At 36.0% G+C, this 7,409-nt stretch overlaps 1 pseudogene; it reads right to left on the reverse strand.

The window, feature by feature from the left end:
* Positions 1-6,438: 6,438 nt before the first annotated feature.
* LOC145241733 (5S ribosomal RNA) lies at positions 6,439-6,555 on the reverse strand (annotated as a pseudogene).
* Positions 6,556-7,409: the final 854 nt, after the last annotated feature.

Genomic DNA, 7,409 nt, shown 5'->3' on the forward strand with positions numbered 1-7,409 from the left:
AATTAGCAAAAAACGGTTTAAATATGTAACTCTAAGATATAAGATTGCATTTAAAGAATGTATTTATAAAAATGCGACATTTTATAATAGTCTGTATAGCATTTAATATTTCATCATCTCTCCTGAAGACCAACATATTCTAATAAGACGAAACAAACAAAATGGCTTATAGACACCGAGATGAGAAAAATACATCTTCTATAATAAAAAAAATCTCACCTGTCTGTTTAAACGTATGCATGTGTGTCTGCTTTAAACTTTGAGGTGACTGATTATCACGAGATTGGTATCATTATGAAGCCCGGCCCTTTGGACAATAAATATCGAAAAATTGACTAAAAACATTAATTCTTTCGCCCTCAACAGGGCACTGTTCTACAGGGAGGGGTCGCTTTTTTCGCCGATATTTTCAAAAGTCATCGCCTCTTTTCGAGTGTCTAACCTTAATTTAAACCTACGTCACTTCCGTTTTGACGATAGATGCAACAGCAATCACGTCACTTTTTTTCACGTTCTTTTCATCCTATGCGGTACGGGTTCGAGCTTGCCTGCCTGCCTACTGCCACATTTTTTTTTTTTTTTTGCTCAGCACACGCCTCCAAACACTCGGGCAACGAAGAAGAGCTAGATAAAAGTTTAATAATCTAGGTAATTAGGGCATTCCGTAAATAAAAAGTATTATTCTCATGTATAAATGTATTTATGATTAATTAAATACTCATACATTTAAAAACATTTATTTAATGCGTATGTAATTATAGTTGCTTAAAAGGTGCTTAGGAGAAGCACTAAATATGTCCTATTATATATGTTATATGCTATAGTTAAATCATTTTATATTCTACTCGGGCAAGGTCAGGAAAAGCATCCTGCTAGTATATCATAAACAGTGAGTGTCGATACGAAGTCGACAACTGAATTATTGCCTTACTCTCTATCTTTGCATAAAACTAATTGAAAGATCTATGTGCAAAGTTTTTCCTAAAACTGACCGTCTGAAAACGACCATGCTGTAGTCAGCTGGAAAGCATTCGACGCGTTTGCTTTCCAGCTGACTACAACATGGTCGTTTTCAAGTCCAATGTAAAGAACTTCTAATTGGGCCGTCCTCTTAAATAATCAAATTCTACCCATTTTCCACGAGTACTATTAGCCTAGAGTGGAATCTGGGCCTTAATAAACGATGACCAACTAGTAAAGAGGATCTAATTGAAAAACAGCGCAAAAAATTTAGATGTGACATTAAGGGGATGCGTCTAGTGTTCGACTGGGATAAAGTTGAGAAGATCTGGATAAAGGTTTTATAGCTCAGGTTATGTCTTTTGACAAACAACAAAATTATTATTATTTTCACAAAAGGTGTCATTTAATGCTTATCTTATTGTAGTTGCTCAAAACACATGCTTAACAGAAACATTAAATAGGATTATATTGCAATAAAACATTAGTAACTCATTCAATTACTAAACATTATTTTTGTAAAAATAAAGTAATTTATCTGTTTGTTTATCTTATAATTCATCAGAAAAAAATGTTGGAAAAATCTTTAAATATTGAATATAATATTTGTCTAAAAGTGTTTAGAAGCATTGTCTCATTTGTGTTTTAGTGTGACTACGTATCTCAATTGTAATTCATTGTGCGGCTTTGTATCCCAATTGCATTGAATGAAAACTTCATGGCTTTTCTTTTATAAAATACAAATAGATTGAAAACTAAAACGCAGACAAAGGAATCAATAAACGCAAGTACTGCTTTATACTAAAATGGGGTTTTCTATTATTTAGAATTCATGTGGGGAAACACCAATCACTAAGAAAGATCAGCTAGACAAAAAAAGGAAATAAAGATTAAACAAAAGACCAGCCTTTTAGCAAATTTCTTTATCTATCTTTCATTATTTGTGTATAGAAATATAAGTTAGTATCGAAATACAAAATATGCCAAATGTGGTTTGACCGCCACTGACAGCGGTAGAGCACTCAAATGGGGGGGGGGATTAAGACCCCCGACACACTGGGGAAGGCCAGGCAACTATGCTAGTATTAATTGTTAGGCCTTATTGCGTGCCCGGGCAGCGACGGCCAACCTTGCTGAAGGAAAGATTTAAGTTATGAATTTTATTATTTTTGTGAAGCCGACATATAAATTTTATTGTTTGTTGGAAAATTGACAATTCGATGTCGTTTTGAAATCATAACGAATATGATTTTGGGGGTCAGACGAAGGGTCACGGGGGTCAACCTCCCTGTTCGTGGGAACCGAATGTTGTATAGTCTCAGGACCCCTAGGTTGGGAACAGTCGTAATTAGTAAGTTCTCCGCTGCAACAAAAACCCAGTAGCCGTCTCTTATTGATCGTCTAGTTGTTTAATTTCTGGTTGTTATAGTAACGGCTAAGACGACAGAGTTATTTCCCCCTTGACTGTGCATTTTCTCTCTGTAGCTGTCATTGCTTGTCATAACAGCGATCCCGACTCACAAGAGATTAACATGCATACAAAGGTTAGACGTAACTCAGCATAACAAATCAAGACGTAAGACACACTGGCTTTTTATATAAAAATATATTTTGTTTTCAAATTATATTTTTCGTTTTACGCAGAGATCGTCAATAGTTCAAACTTTAACAGTGTGGCTTACTGTTCATTTCAGTGATAGAGAGGGGTGTGTGGAAACGCTATGCTCTCGATAGTCGAACGCTTCCTAACTCTTTCTTCTTCTTCTCTCTTCTCTCTTTTCTCCTCCTTCTTCTTCTCCTTCTTCTGCTTCTGGTCAGATTCCAAAAATCACCGCTTATATTGGCATATCTTTCGCTTGGTTTTTTCCAATCCACGCGATCTGCCAATCAACTGCTCGATAATAGAACACGCGTTCTGTTAGTCACGTTTTGACAATTTTCGCCGCCTCCTGACCCAGAATCATCGTGCGATTTATCTTCAGCTGAACGACACGTGAATTTATCTCACATGCTTACATCTATACATTCCAGAGTTACGTGGAATGTCACGTTTCCTTGTTTTATAAACAAAAAAATCGTCGTCCGATTTCTCTGTTTACGACGTAAGCACTTTCTCGTTTCGACTGGTGGACAATCGATTATTCGATGCCCACCCTTTTAAATCTTTTATTAAAGAAGTTTTTTTTCTTGTCAATTATGTATCGGATGGTGCCAGCCATCCATTACATAACACGAAAACTGCGAGCACGCACACAGGAGATCGGGAATTCCTTTGGGATGAGATACTGATTGGCGATTGGTCTGGTCAGCGACTATACCTACCCTATCACTTCCCAATATAAGCGAATACCCGCGCCAAAATTAGTGAGTTGGAGAGTTGAATCTGGGTCTTGAGATAACCAAACACTAATCGAAGAGTCGTCACACCCCTTCCTTGTCCGTCGCCACCGCAAAACACGGAGAGTAAGATTGAATAGTCTGCTTTGTAAGAAATCAACATTGGGCATTTGTATATAAGGTTATATTTTGTAAAGTTGGGTTGAATTAACTCGTAGAATAAAGAAATATGAGTTTGTCTTTCTTTTGTGTGCATAAACTTTATTCGTTTCCAGCGGGATACAGCATATAAACGCGACGCGTGTGTGAGGGTTCACACCTGTTACCAGTGACCCGGAACGGTCACATTTGGTGACCTGTGATAAGAGTCCGTTCACACAAAAACTCTAAAGAAAATAAACATTTTTTTTAGAAATATTTGCCTCTTGTTTATATTAAGTGTCATCTTTGATAAATTACCTTAATATAAATCCAATGGAAATAGTTTAAAGATTGTATCTTGATACTGGTATTTATGACAGGTTGTTCTGTTGTTAAATATTCAGCCTAGACATACAAAAAAAAGCTATCTAGCAGGAATAAATGCAATTTACACAGACATGCACCTTGCCAAGAAAAAACAATATAACATTATTGAATGTCAAAAACAAAACAATCGTCGATTAAGTGAATTCGTCAGAAAAAAACAAATATCAATAATTGTTAGTTAAAACCAACTGAAAAAGTTAGCGCTAGAGCGAAATACCCCATCATAAAATAAACGTCCGAGTTGCGAGGTCACGTTGAAAGTGAAATCCCATAGTTGGTGTTCGCAGATGGATGCGTGGGCATCATAAATTGAAATATATAATTGTCATGGTTTGATGCTTATTTACCCCAATTCCGGGTGCACATAAACTCTTCCAGTCACTATAAATAGCGTTGTGATTAAGTATCGAAGCAGTTATAACAATACTGACGGACGCAGACTTTCTATAACGAACTTTTTTACTTTTGTAAATAAACTTTTGTAAATATACCACCGTATTTTCTTAATTATAATCGGTAGCACAACAATGATATACAACCGAAAGATGAGAAAAACCGTCGGTTTCAAATCCAACACAAGAGTATTAAGTCTCTATTCGTTTATGTTGGACTCTCTTCATATTCATAATTTATATATATATATATATATATATATATATATATATATATATATATATATTCCAAAGAGACAGATATAAACAGAGACCGAAGAGAGTTCAACATAGACGATCAGAGACTGGACCCCTTAAACAGAAGCAACCAGATACTTATATCCTTTTTTTGGGTTGGAAACCGACGGTACTGATGTTTTTCTGGTCTTCTGTAGCATATTTATTACTATTACGCTCTTATATTGATTTTTCTTCATAACCAAATACTTTGCTGGGGTCCTCTCCCACAAACCTTGAAAACGCACACACATACACACACATTAGGTTATTTCAAAAACAGTATAGTTTTCTCACATATGTTACTTTTATATATGATTTCTGAATTAATTCATTGATATATATACCCATGTTATATATCATTTGGAAACACGTTTTTTCGATCTATTGAATCGTGTTGTTCGTTACCGTACTCAATCTCTTCATTCATTTTTTTGCAAGGTTTTTGACAGCATGGACAAAATTCAAATCCGCGCGATTTTTTTTTTGTTCCAGTTCAAACTAGGTCGAAAAGGTGCTGAGACAGCTTAATATCAATGATGGGTTAGGCCCAGAAACTTCTAAAAAACATGTGGCACAACGGTGGGTCAATAAATTTCGCAATAGTGACGAGAGCCTCTAAAATGAAGACGGTTGCAGCCAGCCGACTGCGGTTGATAACGAGCATTTGAAAGCCTTAATTGAAGCCGATCCTCGCAAAACCACACCATAAGTTGCTGTTAAACTCGAGGTTAACCACTCCATAGTCGTTCGCCATTTAAAGCAAATAGGAAAGTCAACCGGCGATGTTCGACACAGTGGTTGGATGCTGAAGAAGCTCCACAATACTTCCCGGTGCCTAAATTGCACCAAAACATGGTTATGGTGACTGTTTGGTGGTCTCTCATTTATCTAATTTACACACACACACACACACACACACACACACACACACACACACGTTCGTTGGAACATTTTTTGTCAGAAAGTCAATTAATCTTCCGTATCTCTGAATAGTTTTACTTACATGAGCAAACAATAGTACCAATGTTATTAAAGGTAATCCGAGTTTTTTTTACCATGAAACACTTTCGAGGATTTAAAAGCAAAACGGTATATTTAAACGTCACTCCTCAGCAGGGTTGATCAAACACCACCTCCCTTAATACTGCATCATATATATGTATGTATGTCTACGTGTGTGTTTGCGTGTGTCTGTGTGTTTTATTTCAATTAAAAAGACAAGGGATAAAAGTTACATAGCATTTTATTGCATTATCAGGAGGAAAATGAGGAGTGAGTAGGACAGAGTACTTTTATACTCGTTTCTTATTTTCGTTCTGATTGATTAAAATTCTATGCAACTTTCATTCCTCTTCTTTTTAATTTATTTATGAAATAAATATTTATTACTTAACTGAGTAGAGCTTTCACTGTTTTGATAAGTTTGTTTTATTGAATAAATATAATATAATCAAGATAATATATTTTGCAGGTTCATGTATATATATATATATATATATATATATATATAACTACTTAATTTACTCACATAAAATTAATATACGAAAGTATAGATTTATGCGTAAACTTTAAGTATTTACTTCAAAAGTGCTCAATACGTAGGTAGAGTTAGTTAGTAAGTTATAAAATGTGAGTAGGACAGAGTACTTTTATACTCGTTTCTTATTTATTATATATGCGCATAAGCCTGAAGAATCCTAGAGTGGATGAAACGCGGAATATTCAGTGTAGCTTAATCGCCATATCTTACTGTATATATAAAAAAAAGCTTCCTTCAGTCTTGACAGACTATGGATACCCACTGTAAGGGTGCCTGCGCTAAAATTTGTGTGGCAAGAGTTGCGTAATCTACAACCACGCCTCTCCTGAGTCAACATTGTTGCATACCAGTGTCAAGTTGAGGTACAAGACGACTGGAAACAATGCCGAGATAAGCGGAGAGCACATACAGCGCCTAGAATTCCCAAACGGTCACCCATCTGGTATTAGCCAGGCTCAACGTTTCTTAACTTCGGTGATCTGACGAGAACCGTTGTGTCAACGTGATTATGCCGTATACACTGCGTGTGTGTATATATATATATACATATATATACATATATATATATCCGAGGTTCCTTTAATAAGTTTGCAGACATTTTTTGTATAGACATTTTAAATTGTCGTACACTCTTGAAAATTCAGTATGTTCTTTCTATATATCTTATGAGAATACTGACCAATTTTTATGATTTCAGGTTCAAATGAACAGCTACAGCAGGAATTTGGATACATTCTACCACAGCCTAAATACTAAATACGGCTGGTGAATTATAAAAAATGCAATGTCCACGTGAGGACACTTTAGAGGAACGATACGCAATAAAACTCTGTTTTAAACTTAGAAAATGCCACAGAAATGTTTGTCTTCACACAACTTTTGGACCATCTTACATGAATCTAGCATCAATTTTTGAGTGGCATAATCTATTCTAGGAAGGCAGGAAGTCTGTGAGGGATTATGAGATGTGCCGGGAGGTGTAAGGAAATCAGAACACTTTTTTGGACCTCGTCCAAGAAGTAGAGTTTAGTAGTAGATGCACCATCCCAGATGTGGCAATAATAGTCAATGCAGATGCAGGATACTCTCACGTGTGATCAGTCTTCTAGTTCGATGGAGGGAACCCACCTTCTTCGCAGCAGTTCCCATAATGTCGTTAATATAGTTGTTCTAGTTCATATCGCTCTTGAATGCTATGCCGGGGAGTTTTTAGGAAGAATTCTCAAGTTGGGTGTCATTTGTCATTGATATCGGTTGTTGGAGAGGCGTCTTGTAATCATTGCTACGTTAAAAAAAAATTAAGTCAGAAATGCAGGGGTGGAGTATATTCAATGTAACGGATACCGACGCAAACGTTGCAACTTAGGGGAGGC

The sequence above is a fragment of the Euprymna scolopes genome, chromosome 20 (assembly GCF_053919585.1).
Source record: "Euprymna scolopes isolate OS-2025 chromosome 20, ASM5391958v1, whole genome shotgun sequence".
Taxonomy (NCBI): Eukaryota; Metazoa; Mollusca; class Cephalopoda; order Sepiida; family Sepiolidae; genus Euprymna; species Euprymna scolopes.